This window comes from Arachis hypogaea, chromosome 6 (genome assembly GCF_003086295.3).
Source record: "Arachis hypogaea cultivar Tifrunner chromosome 6, arahy.Tifrunner.gnm2.J5K5, whole genome shotgun sequence".
NCBI lineage: Eukaryota > Viridiplantae > Streptophyta > Magnoliopsida > Fabales > Fabaceae > Arachis > Arachis hypogaea.
In genome coordinates, this window is record NC_092041.1 from 22,357,222 (window position 1) to 22,383,327 (window position 26,106).

General features: G+C 32.5%; 1 non-coding gene across 1 annotated transcript; it reads right to left on the reverse strand.

The window, feature by feature from the left end:
- Positions 1-18,759: 18,759 nt before the first annotated feature.
- On the reverse strand, positions 18,760-22,014 carry LOC112696459 (uncharacterized). Its single transcript, XR_011862250.1, has 2 exons — positions 21,479-22,014; positions 18,760-19,642 (listed from the first exon to the last, which is right to left on the reverse strand). It is a non-coding gene; the product is annotated as an uncharacterized protein (transcript).
- Positions 22,015-26,106: the final 4,092 nt, after the last annotated feature.

The window sequence follows — 26,106 nt, forward strand, 5'->3', positions numbered from 1 at the left end:
CCGCCACAAGACAATCCTGTTAATGTTGTCTAAGAATCCCGAACTGGTTCTTCTCGAGGAAAATCTGATCCAGCTTGACAATATTTTACTGTAATAAGGAAAATTTGATGAGTTGTGTCTTTGATTAGTTAAAAACTTGTTTGTTAATATTTTTTTTGAAAAGAGAACATTATGTGTTTGGTACTATGTGTATTTTGGTTGTTTTTAGTTAAGAATTTAGATGTTTGAAGTTGTTTTTCAACTTCACATATTAAATTATGAATAATTTATTATATAGAATTGTGAAATTTTGAATTTTATTAAGTTAGAAATTATTAAATTTATGTCTTTAAAATTATATATAGATTTTTTTAATAATTTTATTTTATGTTTAAGTAAACCGGTTGAATCCCAGTTAAATCTCGGTTGAACCAGTAAATTATTGAACCAATAACATTATCGATTTATTGACCGGTCTAGTTTTTGCAACCAAACTTTGCATATAAGAAGACAAGAAATTAAATGGAAAAAAATTTAAATGATAATAAAGTAATTCAAACAACTAAAGATAACAAATAATAAAAAGACATTCATGGCAAGGATTGAGAATCAAGGTTTTCTATCCTAGTCATTAATTATAACATAATAATTAAGATAATCCCCAATATCATAAGAAAATCAAATAAGACTAGTTAATCTCAATTCATAAGTCCTAATCAACTTACTAATTGAATTAGTAAAAGATTTGCATCAATAGAAACAATATTAACTAACAACTCTAGATCACCAACATAAGTTGGGTATTAATGACTCAAGAGAATCTAATTTCTCTTTCCAAGCCAAGAATGCTCAAAATATACTTTAAACCTAAGCCAAACATTTTATCAAACACTTGGTGTGTATAAAAATAAAAGCATAGTAAATTGCAAGAAATATAAAATATAAATCTACCAAAAGCAAGAAAATAATAAAAACTCAAATAAACATTAATAACATAAAAATATCAAACTTGCATATTAAATGAAATCAAAAGTAACAAAGGTTCATGAAACAAAAATGACACAAATGAGAAATTAACAAGATGAACTAAGAAAATTAAGGCAATAAAACAAGGAAAGATAAAAAAAAACTAGATGAAAACAAAAATTGAAACCTAAGTTTAAGAGGAAATTAAACTTAAAATCCTAATTTCTAGAGAGAAGAGGGAGCTTCTCTCTCTAGAAATAACCTAAGGCATGTTCCTACATTACTCTAATTGCTCCCTCTCCCCTTATCCTTCTTGATTTTGGCCTCTAATAGCTTCAAAAATGAGTTGGATTGGACTCCAGCAAGTCTAGAAATCGTCAGCCACGTTTTCTTTAATGAGGTCACGTGACCAGTGCCACGCGTACGCGTGGGTGATGCGTGCGCATCACTTGGCGAAATTTCTTGGTCACGCATGCGCGTTGCTATGATTTTTACAAATCTTTATTTCTTCATGAATTCTGCACTTTGCATGCTTTTTCTTCACTTCTTTAATTCAATCCTTGCCTTATAAACATGGAATCACTTAACAAACATATCAAGGCATCAAATAGAATTAAAGTGAATTAAATTTAGCAATTTTAAGGCCTAAAAAGCATGTTTTTAATCATCAAGCACAATTATGGAGAATTACAAAATCATGCTATTTTATTGAATAAATGTAACAAAAATTGATAAAATCTACTAAATTCAACAAAAGATAAACCACAAATTTGGGGTTTATCAGTCACCTCGAGATGTAAAGCAAGAGATACTTTTAATTTGTCTCTAGTCAATGGAGGAGTCAAAACAGAATTGTAAGAAAGGATAGATACTGTGAAGCATTTTTTATTATGAAAACAAGAGACAATTTTATTTTGTCTCTCAGAGAAAGAATACCAAAATCAGAACAGAGAAAGAGAATTAACACAGTAGCGATATATCCTGGTTCAACTATCTTGTGAAATGTAGCCTACATCTAGTCTCCATCACAACTATGACAAAATTCACTATTTTTAACCAAGATTACATTCACCAATCTTCCTAAGATTCAACCCAATCCTATCTGGGACAAACCCAACTTCTCCCCAAGCCAGATTTGATTACAACCTCACCCTAAATTTACAACTACAAAGTGCTCACCCAACTTAGTAAGGAGATTCTCTCGGGATCATAATAACAAAATAGAGATACATACAAAAAATGTCTGAAATAAACATTTGACTTTTTTCCAAGTCTAACTCTCTCTGTCTTTTACCATTCAATGATTTTTTCTTACATTTCTCACTATAACGCCCTTTACCATTCAAATAAAGAAAGATTAAATTAAGAAAACAAAATATTCAATTGAGAACAATGAAGGAGAAGAAGGTATAGTTCTGTAAGCTATGGGAACCCAAACTTTGTGCTCTCACTTTTTGCTCCAATCCTTGGCCGTTTACCCTTTTAATATAGGAGTAAAGCTTCCAAAACTTGAAACTTGTCTTCAACAACTTTTTTGACTTCTTCTTCCTCAATATCAGCAGCAGTAGCGGCGTAGAAGATAGATGGAGTAGTAGCAGTGATTTAACAGTATATACATCCATACCTTCCATCTTCTCTTTCATCCTTTTTCATATTACTTTTTGAATCTGAGCCCTTCATTTGTGCTTTGACTCTAAGTTTCTTTTCTGACCATTGATTTCTTGCAAAGTTTCATAACCTCCATTTGAATAAGATTTTTCATTCAGGGTATGCAAAGGAGGATTTCTTCAACTTTCTTTGATGAAGCACAAATGGAATCATTTCTTTGCTGTAGCCTTAAGATGTGATTTTTGCTTAAAATCCTAACTTCTTTGACTTTCTTTTTCTTTGATTGAAAATGATAACCTACTTTTTCACTTCTAATTTGAGCCCTAATCAGATTTCTTCTCTCTTACTTTTTTTCTGAACTTTACGTGGGTGAGAGAAAAGAGAAAAGAGAGAAGAGAGAGAATAGAGAGTTTGGTTTGGTAGTATGGTGATTTGATTCAAATGAAGTTGTCGATCTTAATTAGAAATCAAGTTAAGTTAATGGACTTGGATCAGCGATTAGGCCCTGTGTTTTTGTTTGGTCCAAATTCATTTTTTCACACTAGCTATCTAGATTTCTTATCACTTTGGACTTTATTTGTTTGTTGTCGGGTCAACTGAGATTCTTTTCTTTTTCTTTGCTTAGGCCTTATGCTTGTTTTTGTTTTTGATAAAAAATTGTTGGTGTAAGTAACAAATATTCTCGAGCCATGAGTGTATGTAGGCCTGAAGCTTGTTGTTGGGTCAGTTTGTTTTATATTAATTTCCTGCATAATTAAGCAAATTAATCACACACAATTGAACTTTTAACAATGTTTAATCATTATTAATTAATTTTTTGTTAGTTCTTTAAACTCAATAATCTTCATCTTAATGACAAACATTAAAAATAAATTAGAAAAAAATTTAAGAAGAGTTTTAGAAATTTTTCTTTGATGTACATTTTGATGTGAATCTCTCCTTTTATTTTATTCACTTGACTCCTCTTGAATATTTGCATTATTCAACCTGTGATCAACAAAATTTATACAAAAGCAATGCCAAACATCCAAAAACCATTTCAAACAGTTTTAAACTTAATAGATCTAGCCTTATCACTAGTCAACATTTACAAGGTGGCTATTAAACAAAATTATTAATCAGTCTTTATTCAAATAAAAACAAATACTAATCAGAACTATGATCAAGTTTCACAATCAAAGCTATAAAAAATTTAATATTATCAAAACGATCATCCTCAAATAATCAGTGTCAATGAATGATATTATCCAAAAATAAACTTTTTACAATCATCAATTTGCACCATAAAAAATAACAATAACATCAAACACTTACTCTCCCTAACAATTTATTAACAATTTATTTCTTTCACTTACTCTCTCTTTTGTTATCAAGGAGGATAAGTAATACCTGTACAAAAAGATGTTAAATATTCAGTAGTCAATCTATCAGTAAAAAACAGTTTAGAGTGAGTATCAAAGAACCAATATTAACTATTTTAAGGACCACTAGCCTAAGTTTCACACAACGTCATATATTAACTAAAGGAAATCGAAACTATATCTTGACCGATTTTCTCCTAAGCTCAAACACCTCAAAAATCCTCCTCTTCTCAAGCTCCCAAGCCTCCAACCCAACTCAATCAAGTTTTCGGCCACCAAAATTTTATTCTGTGCACTCCACTTTACCGGTTTGACTTCAACTCTCATGGATTCAATCTAATTACATACTATTTCATACATAACCACAATTTCAATACCTAGACTTTATAAAATTGAAGAATTCAAAGGAAATAAAAGTTATTCACTTTTACCCACTGAGTAATTAGATGAAACCCAGGTATATCTCATGCTAAAGTCCCCCTAAACCATTAAAATTACATAATTCCTCAATATTCAATACCCAAAAATCACGAAATTGAAGAGGAGAAAGGATGGGTGAGAAATTTCGAGTTTCTTACCACTTTACTCGGATGGATTTAAAGAGCTCGGCAAGCGGTCGCATAGCCGCAAACAGTGCGACAATCGGGGCTCCGAATTGAAAGTTAAAAGGAATTGAAGTTTGAGTTGGAATGGAAGTTAGGGTTTTGCGTTTTGCTTATTCTCTTTAGTGTGGTTTGATGAAAGGAAAGGGAAGAAGGCTGAACTTTTTTATGTGTGTGTGCCTTGGACCAATACGGGTTCGGTTCGGCCTGTTGGTCCAATTTTGAGTTAAAATCCTTAAAATTAGTATTTTAATTCATATTTTAAATATTTTTACTTCTTTAAATTTAAAAATTTAATTTTCTAACTTCTTTTATTCATAATTAATTTATCAGATAATTATTTATTAGTTTACCAGATTTTACTATTACCGTGACAATTATATTAAGATTAAGATAAACATCCAAGAAAAGAAAATTTGGAAACATTCACGTGAGGTAAAAAAGTTTGATGGTTTCAGTGGCTAAGAGAAGGGGGGGTTGAATCTTAGCCCCCTTTTTCTGATGCTAACACTTGCTGACCTTCAGAGAAGACTTTTCTGTTTTTGCTCGTCACTGGACACGAGCAACTTTGTTTTGTCTCGTCCCTTGCCACGAGACTTTTTGTTTTGTCTCGTCACTTGGCACGAGATAATTCTGGCTTTTGCTCCTGTGTAGTAGAAAACAGAAATGGAGTAGAAAGAGAAGAAGATTGCACCCAGATATATCCTGGTTCGGCTGCTAAGTGCAGTGCAGCCTACATCCAGTCTCCATCACAAACATGATGGAATTTCACTATAATCAATCTGATTACAACTTGTAAAGTGCTAACCCAACTTACAAGGGGATTTCCACAGAATCATGATACACAACATAGATGAACAAAGGAACTCTAAGACATCTATGGCTTTTTCTTTTAATTTTGCACTCTCTGCCTTTTTCCGCTCTATGGCTTTTTCATACAAACCTCACTGTTTGCCTTTTTCCATGAGACTCTAGACATGACAAAATTAAACAGAAAAACTACAAAACAGAATACATTGAAGGAGAAGAGAAAACTGTTAGCTCAGGTAGCTCTGAGAACTCTGTGCCTTGCACTCTCAAATTTTCTCCTTACTTCAACCAGTGGTTGTTCCCCCTTTTTAAAGAAGAGGAAAGCCTCCACACTTGAAGCCAAAACCGAACCAACTTCTTCCTCCTTCAACAAACATAGAACCGGTTCGGCCACATAGAGAGAGAAGAGATAACCATGCATTAACCAACATGCAATTACCTCTAGACCTTTCTTGATCATCACCCTTCATCAATCCGGGCTCTCCATCCTTGGCTTCCTCTCCAAGATGGATTTCTGGCCCTTGATGCCTCATGATGATAATGACTTCATCTGCTTCAATCTCTGCCTTCAACCATCACTTCGCCACTCTAGCTACTCCCTGTGGTGGTTGAGCAGAATCAAAGACAAGCCATGCTTCAAGAATCTCCTCTAGCTGGCCAAATCTTCTTCTTCCATTTTTGAGCATGAAAGGCTCAAGATAGCCTCACCAAATCTAACCACATTTGGTGAATATCTTAGCCACAGCTCACTTTTATTTTAGTGTGTTTTCTTGCCATCATTAGCTTGATGGTCTTAGACGCATGCAACATCTTCCTTTCGGTGTTGAAGAAAATTTCTTCCATTGTTTCCTGGACAAGGACCGAAGAAAGAAGAAGAAAGAGATGAGAGAGAATGAAAAGAATCTGAGGAAAAGCAAAGCAAAGTGGTTAAGCAAATTAATTGGGAATAGCTTGCTTTTACTTCCCTAACATAGAGTGGCGTGTTTGACATAATAGCCATCAATCAATTCAGCTGAATTTTCTCTCTCATGTTCCCCATGCATTATTCAACAATGTAATAGATTTTGAAATCCATCACTTTGTTAGAGGCTTGGTTCCGTTGGAAGCACTATGCTTTCATTTTTCCTTTGTTTCGGACCAAGAATGGAACTTATTCTCTTAATATAATTTGGGCTTGTGACATTATGATCAAAGCTGGCCCATTTGGTTAACATTTGCTTTCCTGATAAAATTGATTTCGGATCAAGCATGGAAAGCATTTGTTTGGGCTTGCAACAATTTATTCTGGCCCAATTATAACTAGCTTTAATTACAAACATAAAGCTGAACCAATAATGCAACAGTTGGGCTTTGTTAATTTTCATTTGTTTCAGCCCAGCACAAAATCTGCACAACGAAATTATTAATTAGGCAAATATAAATTAAGATCAAATTAATAATTTTGTAATTAAACATTTTAATAATGTTTGTTCATCATCAAAATTAAATAAGAGTTTTCCAAACTCATCAATCTCCCCCTTGATGACAAACATTATTAAAATTGAAATGGAAAGAAATTTAGAGATTGAGTAAAGAATACTCCCTTTGAATTTGAATTTCTCCCCCTTTCTAAATGTCACATGGCTCCCCCTTAATGTATGCTATTTTACCAAGGGAAGCACTAACCTGTAACATTTAAATCAAGCTTCAAGTAACAATGTTATTTAGCATATTTATACATGATGCTAAATGCTTGATTTATGAGCATTTTTAATTGATAATCAAAACTCATTTGATATCATAAACTGATTTACTGCTCAAACTATCAAAAAAACTGTCCAAGTATTTTTCAAACATTTCCTGTTCGGATATCAGAGCAAAACAAAATGATGGAAAATTATTTGAAGTACATATTATCAAAACAAGGCAGTTTTTATACTTTGCACAATTTTAAAGGAACTGCCAAAAATAAAGTCAAAACAGTAATCATTATATCAAGGTACAACAAATGCTTCATAATTACAATCAACAATCAACCAAGCATTTTACCAAGATAAACATTACACAATCAGCAGCAATAATGATAAAACAAGTGCATTATCAAGCAAGCATAAACAAGAGTGATCATGAACTCTCAAAAGAGTTTCATCTCCTATTTTCCATTTTCAATTTTCAGCTATTTTCTCCCCCTTTTGGCATCAAGGGGCACTGCAAAATAAATGAAAACAACATACCAAACAGCAGAATATTTGTTTTTCACCAAAACACAATGGTCCAGAGTATCCAAGTACAATACCTAAAACAAGACAGAAAAAACTGTGTACAAACTCTAAATGATTCCTAAAAGATGAAAATTTCAAGGATTTGGATCCTTTAAGACTGAATCATATTTTCATAAGAAAATGTTTTTCAAACACCTTAATAAAATTCCATATCACACATGCATTTGAGCAAATAAATTTATCAATGATAATCAAAGCTCAAGTCAAAATTAATCCATAAAGTGCTCAAAACAGAGCCAGATCAGAGCATAAAACAGAGCGAAGCAGGTCTGCAAAATAGTGCAACAAATCAATGAAACATAACAGTTTCAATTCAGTCTTTTTTCTCTTCTCCTCCCCCTTTTGTCATCAAGGAGGGACCCTGCAAAGCAATGCAATCCATAATAATTCAAGCATAAAACAAAACAGCATCGAGTTAAGTTTGGTACAGTCATGAAAATAGTTTCCTTGAGTCAAATACACATAGAGCAAAATAACAGAGCATTCAGCAGCAGCAACAGGTAACCAAAACTCAACATGTTCAAAAAATATTTCCTGCCAAACAATTCAATCAAGCAAAAATATCCAGCAACATAAAGTTCAACCAACATATCAGATCAAATAAAATTGGCAGGCAATAAACATCAAAAAATTCAGAGTATCATTAGATCAGTCACTCCCTATTTCTACTATCCTCCCCTCTTAAGATATGATGTGATAAGACCACAAAAATATTTTGATTTTCAAAAAAATGATGAACTAACAAAACGGTCAGAGTGGGGTCAAAGAGATTCAGTGGGGCCCATAGGAATTAAATTCTGCGTTGCCTCCCCCTTAATCATAGCTCTTCCAACATGCCATTATTTTTTATCTCGTCCAAACCTACGAGCAAAAACTGAACAGAGTCACATATTCACAAATTTTTAATGAAGCTTAAATCAAACATTCCCAAACTCTTTCTTAAGGTGCAGAATCTGTCTTCACAGAGAGGTTTTGTGAAAATATCAGCAATTTGGTCCTCAGATTTTACAAATTGAATATCAATAGTACCCTTTTGCACATGTTCCCTAATGAAATGATATTTTATCTCAATGTGCTTTGTTCTTGAGTGCAAAACAGGATTCTTTGAAATGTTTATGGCACTCATATGGTCACAAAATAAAGGGATACTATTGATTTTTAATTTGTAATCTTCCAGCTGTGTTTTTAACCAAATTAATTGTGAGCAACATGCAGATGCGGAAACATATTCAGCTTCAGCTATGGATAGAGCCACTGTGGCTTGTTTCTTGCTTGACCACATGTTGAGTGAGCTTCCAAGGAAGCAACACATGCCGAAGGTGCTCCTCCTATCCACTCTATCTCCCGCATAATCTGCATCACAAAACCCTACTGCACAAAAATTATCAGATTTAGGATACCATAATCCATAATTACAAGTTCCCTTAATGTATCTAATGATGCGCTTAACAGCCGTGAGGTGGGATTCTTTTGGATGAGATTGAAACCTTGAACATACACCCACACTTTGGACTATATCCGGTCTAGAGGAAGTAAGGTACATAAGTGAACCTATCATTCCTCTATACCTTGTTTCATCCACATCTTGACCATCATCATCCTTTTCAAGTTTAGTATTGGGATGCATAGGAGTGCCCATTGATTTGGAATTTTCTAGACCAAACTTTTTGATAAGTTCTTTTGCATACTTTCCTTGGTGAATAAAAGTTTCACTAGGAGTTTGTTTAATTTGGAGGCCAAGAAAGAAAGTAAGCTCTCCCATTAAACTCATCTCAAACTCACTAGTCATGAGTTTTCCAAACTTTTCACATAAGGAGACATTGGCCGAACCAAATACAATGTCATCAACATAAACTTGAACAAGAAGGATATCATCATTAGATGCTTTAATAAATAAAGTAGTGTCGGTGGTACCCCTTTGAAAATGATTTTTCAACAAGAAGGCACTAAGCCTTTCATACCAAGCTCTTGGAGCTTGTCTAAGACCATAAAGAGCCTTAGTTAATTTAAAAACATGATTTGGAAACTCTTTATGTTCAAAACCGGGGGGTTGAGCCACATACACTTCCCTATCAATAAAGCCATTAAGGAAAGCACATTTAACATCCATTTGAAACATTTTGAAACCTTTATGGGCAGCATAGGCAAGAAGCAACCTAATTGCTTCCATTCTAGCTACCGGAGCAAAAGACTCATCAAAATCAATACCTTCTTCTTGATCGTAACCTTGGGCCACTAATCTAGCCTTGTTACGAATAACTTGTCCATCCTCACCAAGTTTATTCTTAAAAACCCACTTAGTACCCGTTACCTTCTTACCATCCGGATGAGGTACTAGTGTCCAAACCTTATTCTTATCAAATTGAGCAAGCTCCTCTTGCATTGCTTTGACCCATGATGGATCCTCAAGAGCTTGTTTGACATTGTTGGGCTCTATTTGTGACAAGAGAGCAAGATTGCTAGGTTCGGTTTGCCTTTTGGTGGATGATCTTGTGGTTACTCCTTGAGAGGGATCACCAATGATGAAGTCATGAGGATAACCCCTCATGGACTTCCATTCTCTAGGCTTTCGAACAGGTGTTGAGCTTTGATGAATTTCTGGTGGTCTCACTGTTTCAGTTTCTCGTGTCTGCTCAGGAGATAAAATGGAAGTTTTTCCTTCAATCTGACGAGACAAAACCGGGCTGACAGATTCTTCATTTAGCACAGATTTGGGATTTTCTTTACTTGTTCCAGCCTCTTCACAATCTGAATCATTATCCTTCACAATACTGGGAATCAAGTTAGAATCACAAAAAGTAACGTGTATGGATTCCTCTATTGTCCTATGTTCCTTGAGATAAACTCTATAAGCCTTGCTTGTGGTGGAATATCCAACAAACATTCCTTCATAGGATTTTGGATCAAATTTTCCAAGATTTTCTTTATTATTAAGTACAAAGCATTTGCATCCAAAAACATGAAAGTACTTAAGATTTGGAGGGGTTCCTTTCCATAGCTCATAAGGAGTTTTCTTTAATCCTTTTCTAATGATTGTTCTATTCAAAATATAACATGCTGTGTTCACAGCTTCAGCCCATAAAAATTTAGGAATTTCATTCTCACATAGCATGGCCCTAGTCATTTCTTGAAGGCTTCGATTCCTTCTTTCAACCACCCCATTTTGTTGGGGCGTTCTAGGGCATGAAAAATTATGAGAAATCCCTAAGTCATCACAGAATTTTTCAAAGTCTTGATTTTCAAATTCTCTTCCATGATCACTTCTCAAATGGGCAATTTTCAAATCCTTTTCATTTTGAATTTTCTTGCAAAAGGTGGAAAAAGCATAAAACGCATCATTCTTATGAGCAAGAAAAAGTACCCAACCGAATCTAGAGTAATCATCTACCACAACAAGACCATAATATTTACCTCCCAAACTTTGAGTTCTAGTAGGACCAAAAAGATCAATATGTAACATTTCCAATGGCCTTTTGGTTGAGATTCCATCTTTTAATTTAAAAGAGGATTTTACTTGTTTGCCCAATTGGCAAGCATTACAAGTAAGATCCTTATCAAACTTGATGTTTGGAATTCCTCTAACCAAATTCTTTTTGACTAGCTTAGAAATTTGGTACATGCTAGCATGACCCAACTTTCTATGCCAAAGCCATTTTTCAGATTCAAGAGAGGTAAAGCATGTTACATTTTGTTCCTTTAAATCCTCAAGAGTTAATCCATATACATTATTGCATCTTTTAGCTTCAAATAAAATATCCCCAGTTTTCTCACAAACAACCAAACAAACAAACTTCTTAAAGATAACATCAAAACCTAAATCACACAATTGACTAACACTAAGTAAGTTATGTTTCAAACCATTTACAAGAAGCACATCATTTATACAAGAAGAAAAGTTTTTACCAACTTTCCCAACAGCCACTATTTTTCCTTTTGCATCATCACCAAAGGTAACAAGTCCTCCATCATATTCATTAAGTGTTATGAAGAAGGTTGTCTTTCCGGTCATATGCCTAGAGCATCTGCTATCCATGTACCACATATTTTCTTTTTTCTTGGATGCTAGGCAGACCTACAAAATAAACTCAAGTGACCTTAGGTATCCAAATTTTCTTGGATCCTTTCACGTTAAACCATCTCTTGTGTCCCAGATCATTATAATCAAAAACAACTTTGTAAACTTTATCACCTATCATTTTTTCTCCAAAGAAACATTGAACTGGAAAATGACCACTTCGGTTACATAGTCTACAAAATCTTGGAGTTGCTATTTTGTTAAAGGAAGTTGGGTCTTGATACTTAACATCATTCGAAGATGAAGCAATGTTTTCAAAATGTGATTTTTCAGATTTATAAAAACCCAACCCAGCTTTATCATAAAGAGGTTTTTGACTAGCCAAGATTTGATTCAAATTTTCAGAACTTTGGGTGAACTTGGCTAAGTCTTCCTTAAGTCTTTTAACCTCTTTAAGCAACTCTTCATTTTGCTTAAAACAATTCACATATGCAAGGACAGAATGGTCACTTTCACAGCTTCTAACTTGGGCTTTTAACTGCTTATTCTCTTCTACAAGATCACAAGCAGTTTCGGCCTCTCTTAGTTTTTCTTTGAGAAAGTCATTTTCAGCTTTAAGAATGAAATTTTGTTGTTCAAGATTTTGATTCTCAGTTAGAAAACATCTTATTTTTTCAGAAAGATGGTCTATCATAAGATGAAGGTCTTCAGAGTCAGAGTTTTGAAATGATACCTGATCTATCTCATTTGCCATGAGACAGGGCTGTGATTTAGTCTCAGACTCTTCATCATCATCATCTGAGTCATTTTCCAAATCTTCCCATGTGGCCATCAGTCCCTTCTTCTTTACTCTTTTCAGCTTGTCTTCCTTTTTCAACTTGGGACAATCAGATTTGAAATGACCCATTTCCTTGCAATTGTAACAAGTTACTTTGCTAAGGTCTTTCTTCATCTTTCTTGAGCTGCTTCCTTTGCCTTTGAGCTTTGCCATTTTCCTAAATTTTTTTGCAAACAACACAAACTCATTTTTAGAAGAGTTATCACTGGATTCATCATCCAGAGGGTTAGTCATAGAAGAAAAAGCAATTCCTTTCTTTTTTGAATCTTTTTTCAAATAGGAGTTTTCAAAAGCAAGAAGATTTCCTCTCAAATCATCAAGTGTCATGGAATCTAAGTTACTACTCTCAGAAATAATTAAAGCTTTTGTTTCCCACTTTTTTGTGAGACATCTCAACACTCTTCTCACTAGCACAGATTCTGAATGTGTGATTCCAAGAGCATCTAAGCCAACAGTGATGATATTGAACCGTTCGAACAGTTCATCAATGGACTCTTCTTCCTTCATTGCAAACATCTCATATTCCCTGTTTAACATGTCTGTCCGAGTTTTCTTTACAATGGTAGTTCCTTCATGAGTGATTTGCAACTTGTCCCAGATTTCCTTTGCCGTTGTGCATCGTGATACTCGTCGGTACTCCTCAAAGCTGATAGCACAGTTGAGCAGATTGGTTGCCTTGGCATTTAACTCCACCGTCTTCCTATCTTCCTCGGTCCAGCTTGCTTCTGGTTTAAGAGAGATTACTCCTTGAGTATTTGTGGTAGTTGAAAATTTAGGACCTTCCAAGATGATCTTCCAAAGTCTGTAATCCACGGCTTGTACAAATATCTTCATTCTCTCCTTCCAATAGGTATAATTTTTCCCATTGAAGAGGGGAGGTCTGTTGCTTGATTGACCTTCAGCCAGATTGTATGACAACACACTTGCGCCACTGTTTTCTGCCATGAGGATCATTACTCCAAGCTGCAAAGCTTGATCTCTTTGAGACCAAGCTCTGATACCAATTGATGGTTTCAGTGGCTAAGAGAAGGGGGGTTGAATCTTAGCCCCCTTTTTCTGATGCTAACACTTGCTGACCTTCAGAGAAGACTTTTCTGTTTTTGCTCGTCACTGGACACGAGCAACTTTGTTTTGTCTCGTCCCTTGCCACGAGACTTTTTGTTTTGTCTCGTCACTTGGCACGAGATAATTCTGGCTTTTGCTCCTGTGTAGTAGAAAACAGAAATGGAGTAGAAAGAGAAGAAGATTGCACCCAGATATATCCTGGTTCGGCTGCTAAGTGCAGTGCAGCCTACATCCAGTCTCCATCACAAACATGATGGAATTTCACTATAATCAATCTGATTACAACTTGTAAAGTGCTAACCCAACTTACAAGGGGATTCCCACAGAATCATGATACACAACATAGATGAACAAAGGAACTCTAAGACATCTATGGCTTTTTCTTTTAATTTTGCACTCTCTGCCTTTTTCCGCTCTATGGCTTTTTCATACAAACCTCACTGTTTGCCTTTTTCCATGAGACTCAAGACATGACAAAATTAAACAGAAAAACTACAAAACAGAATACATTGAAGGAGAAGAGAAAACTGTTAGCTCAGGTAGCTCTGAGAACTCTGTGCCTTGCACTCTCAAATTTTCTCCTTACTTCAACCAGTGGTTGTTCCCCCTTTTTAAAGAAGAGGAAAGCCTCCACACTTGAAGCCAAAACCGAACCAACTTCTTCCTCCTTCAACAAACACAGAACCGGTTCGGCCACACAGAGAGAGAAGAGATAACCATGCATTAACCAACCTGCAATTACCTCTAGACCTTTCTTGATCATCACCCTTCATCAATCCGGGCTCTCCATCCTTGGCTTCCTCTCCAAGATGGATTTCTGGCCCTTGATGCCTCATGATGATAATGACTTCATCTGCTTCAATCTCTGCCTTCAACCATCACTTCGCCACTCTAGCTACTCCCTGTGGTGGTTGAGCAGAACCAAAGACAAGCCATGCTTCAAGAATCTCCTCTAGCTGGCCGAATCTTCTTCTTCTATTTTTGAGCATGAAAGGCTCAAGATAGCCTCACCAAATCTAACCACATTTGGTGAATATCTTAGCCACAGCTCACTTTTATTTTAGTGTGTTTTCTTGCCATCATTAGCTTGATGGTCTTAGACGCATGCAACATCTTCCTTTCGGTGTTGAAGAACATTTCTTCCATTGTTTCCTGGACAAGGACCGAAGAAAGAAGAAGAAAGAGATGAGAGAGAATGAAAAGAATCTGAGGAAAAGCAAAGCAAAGTGGTTAAGCAAATTAATTGGGAATAGCTTGCTTTTACTTCCCTAACATAGAGTGGCGTGTTTGACATAATAGCCATCAATCAATTCAGCTGAATTTTCTCTCTCATGTTCCCCATGCATTATTCAACAATGTAATAGATTTTGAAATCCATCACTTTGTTAGAGGCTTGGTTCCGTTGGAAGCACTATGCTTTCATTTTTCCTTTGTTTCGGACCAAGAATGGAACTTATTCTCTTAATATAATTTGGGCTTGTGACATTATGATCAAAGCTGGCCCATTTGGTTAACATTTGCTTTCCTGATAAAATTGATTTCGGATCAAGCATGGAAAGCATTTGTTTGGGCTTGCAACAATTTATTCTGGCCCAATTATAACTAGCTTTAATTACAAACATAAAGCTGAACCAATAATGCAACAGTTGGGCTTTGTTAATTTTCATTTGTTTCAGCCCAGCACAAAATTTGCACAACGAAATTATTAATTAGGCAAATATAAATTAAGATCAAATTAATAATTTTGTAATTAAACATTTTAATAATGTTTGTTCATCATTAAAATTAAATAAGAGTTTTCCAAACTCATCAAAATTAATCACTTTCTATAACTTCAAAAGCATGGTGTGGATATATTTAATGTATGTCACAAGTGAAATTTTTTTTGTGAAATTTTTTTCTATTATAAAATAAAAAAAAATTATTTCTCCTAAAAGATTATTAAAACTTTAATTTTCGAGATCCAACTTTTTTTAGGTGGGGCCAAGTTTACCGTATCCCATAAAACTTTATAAAATTCATAAAGTTTGCCACTCCCTGGCGAATTTCAAATTCATAAGTTTGTCACGTGTTAAGGAGCAGCATGCCTACTATTTTATTGTTGCCCGTATGCATATGATTTCATTCTATTTTTTTCTATGAGTTTTCAAGAATATGTATTTTTAAAAAGTTAATGTGAAAGTATAAAAACTCAAAGTCATTTTTAAATACGGCTTATTCATGTGTACTATTGTATATTTCTGAAGACGATAATAATAGTTGTCATAGCCGCCGACAATATTAAAGAAGTCATACTTGTTGTTTGTCCAGTATTTAACAACCCAACTTTTTTTTTCACCCAAATTAAACTAAACTAGAATTTTTCAAAATTAAAAATTTTGATCATAGTTTATATTTTTTTGAAATTATAAGCACAGAGGCAATTCATAAAGTTCGCCGGGGATGCGGCGAACTTGCCCCGACTAAAAAAAATTGGATATTGAAAATTAAAGTTTTAATAATATTTTTTGGAAAATATTTTTTATTTTACAATAGAAAAAAAATCTCTTTTTTGTGGGTTTTGTGGATAAATGGAATGATCAAATTCATTTGAATTTTTATGAATCTCATTATGTAAAAAATGTTATCTGAATATCTTTGTTGAAAGTGATCCAAGATAAATTAGATTTAAATTTCTTTAATGCATTAGAAAATATTACTTCTTACTTCTGATATAAAAGAAGATTTTACAATAGAAAAAAATTCTTTTTTGTGGGTTTTGGGGATAAACGAAATAATCAAATTTATTTGGATTTTTATGAATCCCATTATATTAAAGATGATATTGGGGTATCTTTGTTAAAAATAGTGATGGAAGTGAGTTAAGTCAGCTCATGAGTCAGTTGGAGCTCAACTCGTTAATAGCTCGATAAGCTAAACTCGTGAGCTGGTGAGCCAAGCTTAAGTGTAGAATTGAGCTTATAAATTAAATGAGTCGAGCTTGAGTTTGGATAAGCTCAACTCATTATGAACTGGCTCGATTATATATAAAAATATATATCTTATAAGTATTTAATCTATATTTTTAATATTATATACATATGAATAGTAATATATAATTATAATTATATATATATATATATTAATAATTTTAATTATTATATAATTTTGATGTAAGACCTAAATAAAAAATTTATAAGTTATTAATAGATAAATAATATATAAAATTGATCTTTTTAAATATTTTTTAAAATATATAAGTTATAATTTATTAATATAGAATTATAGATTATGTTCCTATTATTTGAGCCAGCTCGTGAGCTTGAGCCAACTCGTAAGCTTTCGATGAGCCAAGCTTGAATTTAAGAAATAGGCTCGATTGTTAATGAGTCAAGCCGTGAGTTTTTTGTGAGCCGAGCTTGAGCTTGTTCCAACTTGGATCAACTTGACTCATTTCCAGCCCTAGTTAAAAATGCTCCAAAATAAATTAGATTTAAACTACTTTGATGCATAAAAAAATATTACTTTTGATATAGGAGAGAATGAAGCGCACGGAAATATGAAAACGTTAGAATTTCTATCATTTTTTTGTTTATGTTTATTATTCAATGTATATATTATGTATTAATTATTGTAGTTATTAACATATTTATTTTCAAATATATCTATAATACATTGTACAATATAATTTTGTTATTTGCCTCTTTTATTATCTATCTTTTTTTCTTATTTTTGACTTTTATATTTTTTAACTAATTGTATTTGTAATTCTAGTGTGTAAAAAACTGCTAATAAAAAGATAGTTTAAAACATACATAGATCAACAAAAAAGTGTTATTATAATGGAATTTTGTCTTACTATGCAATCTTATCACATAACTATATATAACAATAAGTATGTTAAATGTTAATTTTTTTATTTTAACAATTTTTTTTGTTTATTATTGATTATTAATTTTATATTTTTTCTGAAATTTTATGCACATTATGTTCTTTTGTTAAACATTCAAGTTTTAATTTGATTTAGAAGGATTTTAGAAAAAATAATATAAATGAAAGAATAGTGAAAAACACATCAACAGAAAAAAAAATAGGTATGCTGAATTTTTTTATGTAATACCATAATATTATGTCTATGTTATATGTGTTCTTGATTTTATCATTGTCTTTATAAAGTCATTAGTAGATAAATATATTAAAAACAAAATATACTGAATAAAAGAACTACTTTGTATTTTGGAATATTCTGCATAACATCATTTTACATTTTTTATTGTCGTCATTTTAGTTTGATATTTTTTTTTAATTGTGATGGAAGTCATGCTAAAAAAAATAATTGTTAACCAAATATGTTATTCTATATTACTACAGAACCTTAACTAAATATGACATCAAAGTTGATCGATTTATAAGTTTTTATAATTATAATTTTATAATTATTTGTTACTTTATTTTTTATAGATCAATTTTTTTTTACACAGTATATCCTGTATCACTTTACTAAATTACTACTTTATACCGGAGGTTCAGAGCACCGGAAAGATACAAAAAGCTTTGGAGTGAATGTGCTAAAAAAGAAAAACAAATAACGGAAATAAAATTGGTCCTAAGTAAAAAGATTTTGTAAAAATGCATAAACTTAAAATCATATATTTCTGTGTTTTTAATATGGTTTTCAAAAAAGATCATTTGATCTAGGTGATTTGAAACTGTGGTATTACTTTTGAAATTGATATTATATTTTGAAACCTAGACTTCTTCATACTCTAATACTTAAAATATGTATAGTATGTGAAGTTGTTAGTTAATTTAAGTACTTTTTGTTTTATGATACGAATAATTATAAAAAATGTGATTCTTGATAATCTTTTTTCTTCATTTGTATTAACAATCAAATTAGTATCAAATTAGTATGGTGTTTCTTTAAGTTATAATATTAATTAACATGCTGAATGAGTGTTATACCCTATGATTCTAATTTAATAATATCAATAAAGTCTTGTTCCATTAAGTAAGATAGACTAATTTTACTTTTAATAGTGATAATTTTTTTTGTTATTTGAATATTAATATAACATGTACTTTTATACAAGATGTTTTGCCTATATTCTGATATTTTTATTTGGAAATTTTGAGAAAACATTGATCTCATGCAACTGCCCGGTCCTCGTGCTAATATTTCAATAAACGCGTGTTGAAAGATACTTCCATCCCTCTCATATGCAGCGAAGATTAAGTGCATAAACACAAAAAACTGGAGTGAGAGACTCATGAATTCGTAAAGCCGTTTCACTTTTACCATTTAGAATTTTTCATGAAAGAAATGTTAATTTCCTTATCTGATTACGGTATCATCAAACAAAAAAAAATTATGAATACTTCATTTTCTTTAATTTCATCCTAGACAGCAACTTCTCTTCAACTAATCAAACGGAAGCATGAGAAACACACTCATTTCAATCACCAATTTTAACAATTCCCCTAACTACAAAACAACAAAAATCCTTACTCCTCTAACAATTTCCACCAACTCTGATTTCCTAATTTCTCTTTCTAGCAGAGCAGTTTCAGAATCGGCTATTTTTCTCAAGCGCTAGTACTGATGTTAGATGCTATATAAATTGCAAATGATATCTACAAATTGCAATGATATCTACAAATCTCCAAATTTTCAACTACAGCCAGAGTCTACTTACTTTCCTTTTGTTGCCCTTCTTTTGATTTTGGCAGTTTTCCCAGACGTATGAGCATATTTCTTGCCTTTCTTGACAACTCTCTGTGCCAATGCCTTAAGTGTCGTCGTAACATCCAAAGGAACAAGTACCTCTTCCAGCTCATGCCAATCAAGATCTTCCGAGTCACCATCTTCGTAGAGAACCCTGTACCACCCAGTTTGTTTGTCAAACTCCATTACCGTACCTGAGTAGTACCTTCCCATGAACCACTTTCGAACCTCCCTCCCTTCAAACCATTCACCCAAATCCAAAGGGGTGTGTTCTTTTCCAACGGTGCCGCCTGAAGCATTATGCACAGAATCAGTTTTCTCACTGGGGGTTATTTCAGGCACACCATTGATTACGATAGCAGGCTCTCCTGGTATCTCAAATACCCCTGCCGCTGAAACATTTGATCCTTGCTCATTCTCTTTCTCTTCCATTCTGCAAGGAGAAAAAAAAAATCAAATATGAATATGATATATAATCATCATGATAATGATGATAGTGTTAAGCTAAGAGCCTAAAACTCTACTTCGCAAATGAACATTTTACATTCTAAATAAATAGATAATAAAGAAAAACAAGATTCCTGCAAACCTGCAACCAAGGAAATGATATCATAGAATCAAAAGCATTAAAACCGCATTGATTTTATCTTCACAACAGCCTGCACATACATCTAAGAAATTTTTTTTCAGATAAGAATCACTTAATTAACAATATAACTCTTAAAATTCTCAATCTAATTAGTAATTATAGACTCGGTGGTTAGTAAAACACTTAAGAACAAACAATTGCAACAACTTCAGCACAACAAAGGCTAAGCAACAACAAAGGAATTGCAGAAAATATAACAGGAAAAAAATAGTTCAAGAACGATTAAATACTTACTATCGGTGTTCAGTATTGGGATTGGAAGAGAAGAAAAAACATAATTATCAGAACCGAACCGGTAATCAACCTGGTCATATGACCGGGTCACTGGTTCAACCGGTAGGTTACTGATTCATCCGGTTAATCCGGTCATAACTAAAAAAAATAAAATTATATGAATAAAATTAAAATAATGTCTTAAAAGTTAAAATATAAATCTTTACAAACATTAAAAATTCAATATTAATTTTTAAACATAACTAATGATCTAAAAAAAGATAATATATTAGTCTCTAGTACAAAATACTTTTTTAATTTAAATCAACAAAGACAAGTGAAAAATAACACAATCGGTAAATCCACAATTTGTTTACAATGACCCCAAGCAGGATCAGTCTTCCCTCTATTATATAAACTCTATGATATTTACAAATACTAAAAATAAGAAAGGGCTAAGTGTCCATGCCACCAACCAACTCCTGAAAGAAAAACAAGAGCTTCTCCGGCAAACCAGAAGTTACCCATCAAGTCGAGCAATGATCCATTGGAGAAGCAAGCTTCTCTTTGTCACCCCATTTCCCTAGGGACCAAGAACAAGCTCCAAAGAAGACTGAAGAGGAAGGACTCTTGCAATCTCAGGTACAATGGCTAGTTGGAAAGCCTTTCCATTCAAGCAAAAGAAACACACCAACACAGCAACAACTAATGATAATCAACAACCACCAAAGTTTACTAATGATAATTAACAACAAATTTAACTATTCAACCGAAGTTCACTAAAATTTTCTCAGGTTCAACAACTCTAAAAAACCATACAACAGCAGCAACTGCCAGATTCAACAATAATTCTAACTAAAATTTACATCAAACCAGAGAAAGAACAGAAAGAACAGCAACAACAACTCTAAAAAACCAACATTCAACAAATAGAAAGAACAGCAACAACTCTAAAATTTGCTCAGGTTCACCAAAATTAGCATCGAATCAGAGAAAGAACAGCAGACAACAACTCTAAAAAACCAACATTCAACAATTGCATCGAATCAGAGAAAGAACAGCAACAACAACTCTAAAAAAACCAACATTCAACAAACAGAAAGAACAGCAACAACTCTAAAATTTGCTCAGATTCACCAAAATTTGCATCGAATCAGAGAAAGAACAGAAACAACAACTCTAAAAAACCAACATTCAACAAACAGATAGAACAGCAACAACTCTAAAATTTGCTCAGATTCACCAAAATTAGCATCGAATCAGAGAAAGAACAGCAACAACAACTCTAAAATTTGCTCAGGTTCACCAAAATTAGCATCGAACCAGAGAAATGACAGCAACAACCACCAGGTTCACCGAAATCAACATTGAACTAGAGAAAGAACAGGGTCGAAAACTGGAGGTCACCTGGTTGAGAAGACGGCGACCACCACCACCACCCGAGGGAGCAGATGCTGCTTCACTGGTTCTGACGAAGCGAACGCAGGGTCACGGACTCACAGTGAGAGACCGAGAGAGCGACGAGGTGAGAGACCCACAGACAGAGAGTGACGAACTGACGACGCCGAAGGAGTGACGAACTTACGACGAGGGGAGAGACGAGGGCAGGAGGTTCAGAGACGAGGCTTAGGGAGTTAGGGTTATTCAAGGAGGGGGTGGGGGTGGGACTGAGACGACGCCGTTTCAGAAGATAGAACCATCATCTCACTCATATCGAATGCCTCTCAAGTCTCAAGGCTAGCAATTGGAGAAAGATTGCCAAGCTTTTTTTTGTTTTGGTCACTAATTGCGAGGCTTCAAACGGCGTGGTGGTTTTTTCCAGTCATGGAGCAGAGTGGTGTTTGTTTCCATTTTTAGGCCTGGGTTGAGGCCCTTTTGCCTTCAGCGAAAAAGAAAATTGAAAACTCATCCAACTTTGTATGTTATCTTTTTGTGACGTTGCTAATCGAAAATAGTTAGATAATTTATTATATTTGTTTAAATTATTATTTAATAATTTTTAATTATTAATTTTATTATTATTATTATTATTATTTTCGAACATTCCATGTCCTTATAAACAGAATAAACCATTAAAAAATAGAGTTTGAATATCTATAAGGTTCTTGATTCAAATTTTAATATTTTCAATGTATCAATTAAACTTATTGGCTCATCGCATAAGGTTATTATTGGTAATTTAAATCAGTACTTAAAAAGGTTATCAAAATTATGAGTACTGTTATAATGTAATATTTGAAACATTATTATTTGGATAGGAGTATAATTCAATAAACATTTTCTATAGGACCAATATATATGTATTATTATTTTTCTTAATTCTACATCAACAATTGACTTGGACAACTATGGTTAGTTTCTTAACAAATATCTTCTAAACCAAATCTATTTATTATTAAGAATTTATTTACATCAAATTTAAAACTCAAATCAAAGATGCTTAATAGCAATTGAGTAGAAAAATGATTGTGAAGAATATAATATATTTTATTCTATTTTATTGTTATTATAAACTAATTTTATTGTATAAATTAATTTTGTTATTCTTCTTTTAACAGAATAATCATTTTTATTCGGATGGATCCTTTTTTTATCGAAATTGATTGGAAAAAATTAATATTCATGATTAATCCGCAATCTGTTGAAAATAATTCAATATACATTGCGTATAATGTTTATAAAGTTTTTATGCATAAATCTATTATCAAATTGATTGAATTTTTCGAAGATTATGTTACTACGGTTAGTATAGTTTTTCTTATTGCTTTTCATCTTTTTTTTTTACAACTGTTTATTGATATTTTTTTAGTAATATAATAAGCAATGATGTGATGTATTATTTCTAATAAAACATATACAATTAGAATGTTGTTATTTCGTCTTTAAATGTGATTTCTATTACGAATCTTATTTCAACTTTTTTTGATTTAATATTGTCTAATACAAGTTTTTATCTTTATTCTTTCTTGATATTTCATATTTTGTAGAAACAATTCTTTATTCTTTAAAGATTTATTTTTTTAAAAAAATTTAAGTGAATTTGACGAATGCCATTTTTTCTGTTTTGTTTAGTAATATGTCTGTATTCGTGTTTTCAATAAAATTATTTACAATAATAGATTGACAATTCTATACTATTGTGTATCAAAATCAATCAAACAAAAATTTAAAAATGTTTTTTTAATAAGGTTCTAAAAACTGAACTAGTCATTGAACCATTTTAGTTATTAGTTTATTGATTTAGTGGTTTAATCGGTTCAATTGTGGTCCAATCGAAAAAAATATTTTATATTAAAATAATAAATAAATTATAATAAATATTCTAAAATATAATTATAATCTAATATAAATTTTAAAATATCTTTTAAATTTAAAGCACTGCACGAAGATCATCAACCAAAGTCTTAAGATTTTTAGATAAAGTACAAATTTAAATCCAAATATAAAATATCAACATAAAAGTGTCATCAATCATCAAAATTCACAAAACTTTACTGCAGATTCGTTACGTTGAAATTATCTTCATTTTTGTTTCCATCCTCTTAATAATTAAAAAATAACAAAAATGAAATAATTTAATTTTTAGATTATATTTATCATATTTTATTTATATTAATATTTTAAATATAGAAGACATAAAAGTAAAAAAAAGCTAAACTAAATAGATATTATAAAAATATTTTATATTAATTAAATAATAATAATAATATTAATTATACTAAAATTATGGAAAACCTGTAACTAACATAAAGGTAGAAAAGTACTTATTTCAAAATTTTTAAACAAATATTAAATACTTATAAGGAGGAATTAAAAATTTATTGGCCCAAAGCCTATGTCTCTAAAGTCTAAACTTAATTGTCATTTATTCTAGTGTAATAGTGTTCGTATGAACTATCAAGCCAGCCACAAATTAAAACAAACATAGAAAAAGGGGGAGAATATCTTTCTTTTGATAAAGATTAAAAAGAATGAGGATATTAAATTTTCTTCAAAATAAATGCATTTCATTTTTCTTTTCTCGTTTGCTGTCGCTCTCTATTTCAAATCGTCGTTGTGTTGCATTATTCCAGATTTGTTGCACATTTCCACATCCTTTTAGATCTGTTTTTTTCTTTATTTTTCACTTTTCTCCTCTTCTTTTTACTATGTTTATGTTTTATGTTTCACTATACATTTTTTTGTTTCTATTTATCAAATTTTTGTTAGATTTGAGATAGTAATAGTGAGAAGAGGACTTTGTTTCTTTTTCGTTGATTTCTGTCTTTTTTTTTTTTGAAGAACTTCAAACGATGTCGTTTAGAGTAAAAGATTTTTCTTTTTAAAAAAAAATCGAATAGTTACTGGTTCGATCTAATTGACCGGTTTTTGACCAATTTAGTAATTTGATGACAATTTTTCAAACAATAAATTTGTTTTACAAATCGAACCACATAAATTAATGATTTTCGATTTAACTGATTCGACTGGTTGATTCGATCTAATTTTCAGAACATTGCTTTTTATAGATGTATAAAAGCAACTCAAAATAATAATGATAAGGCAGTCATACCTACCAATAGTTTAGGATCAAATTAAACAATTATTAACGTCACCTGTTTTGAAGCTTCAATTACAATATATTATTTATTGCTAAGGTATTAGCTGTTGAATTCCTATATATATTATGTTGTTTCCTTTTCTTTGATTAATTCCTATATTAGTAATGTTAGTCGTAGCTTTATTTTTATTTCTTCAATTTTCTATATTTAATGTCTTCCTACTTTCTCTTTTAGTTTTAAATTAAAAAAAGGTAAAATATAATTTTTGTCTCTGAAATTTGACAAAAATTTTAAAAATATTTCTAAATTTTATTTTGTTCAATTTTGTCTCAGAAATTTTTGATTTGCATCAAATATATCTCTGTCGGCTAATTTTAAAAAAAATTTAAGACCGATTCAACAACAATTTCATAAGAACAACCCCTCAATACAAGCAAATCAAGCATAATTTTAATGCATTATTGTTAGACTGGTCTTAAATTTTTTAAAAATTTAGCCGTCGAGGGTAACTCCGCCTATGTTACACTTGCGGTACATAGCCGGTCCCAAGCCCGGATAAAGGATAAGGGTTGTATTAGGTCTTCGACAACCAACATAAAAATATAGTCGAACCCCATGACATGAATCAAAGATATTATTCGCTAAAGCTAAGTCGTTGCCCAGAAGCAACGCGTTGTATGGCTCGAGTACAGTGTCAAATGAGCAAGAGCCGCTGCATCGGTGCCCGAATGTAGTGTTAAATGAGCAAGGGTTCTCGCGTTTTCATGAACGGACAAGGGTAAATAAGCTAGTTCACAAAGTAAAAGGTAAAGGTCGAAGCGAAAGAAGGTTAAGATTTGGGACATGGAACATAGGCACTCTAACAGGAAAATCCATGGAGGTGGTGGACACCATGACAAGGAGGAAGATTAACATTATGTGCCTACAAGAAACAAAATGGGTTGGTGCGAAGGCTAGGGAGTTGGATACTTCTGGTTTCAAACTTTGATATACAAGAAAAGTGAAGAATAGGAATGGGGTTGGAATAATTGTGGATAAGCAGTGGAAGAAGAACGTAGTGGATGTTAAGAGGATGGGAGATCGGATCATCTTTATCAAACTTGTGGCGGAGGGAGGTGCTTTTCATGTGATTAGCGCCTATGCACCGCAAGTGGGTTCGGACGAACAACACAAGATAAGGTTTTGGGAGGATCTAGAGAGTTTGGTTCAGATATACCTTTGGAAGATAAGATTTTCTTAGGAGGAGATTTAAATGGCCATGTTGGGAGAGAAATGACTGGATATGGGAGTATTCACGGAGGCCATGGTTTCGGGGTGATAAATGTCGAGGGTAAAACTATTTTGGACTTTTTCTCAACCTTTGATCTTCTCATCGCAAATACATGTTTTAAAAAGAGAGGCAAACATCTTATAACCTATAAGAGTGGCATGACAAGCTCTCAAATTGACTTCTTATTGAGGAGAGTCGACCGGAAATTTTGCATTAATTGTAAA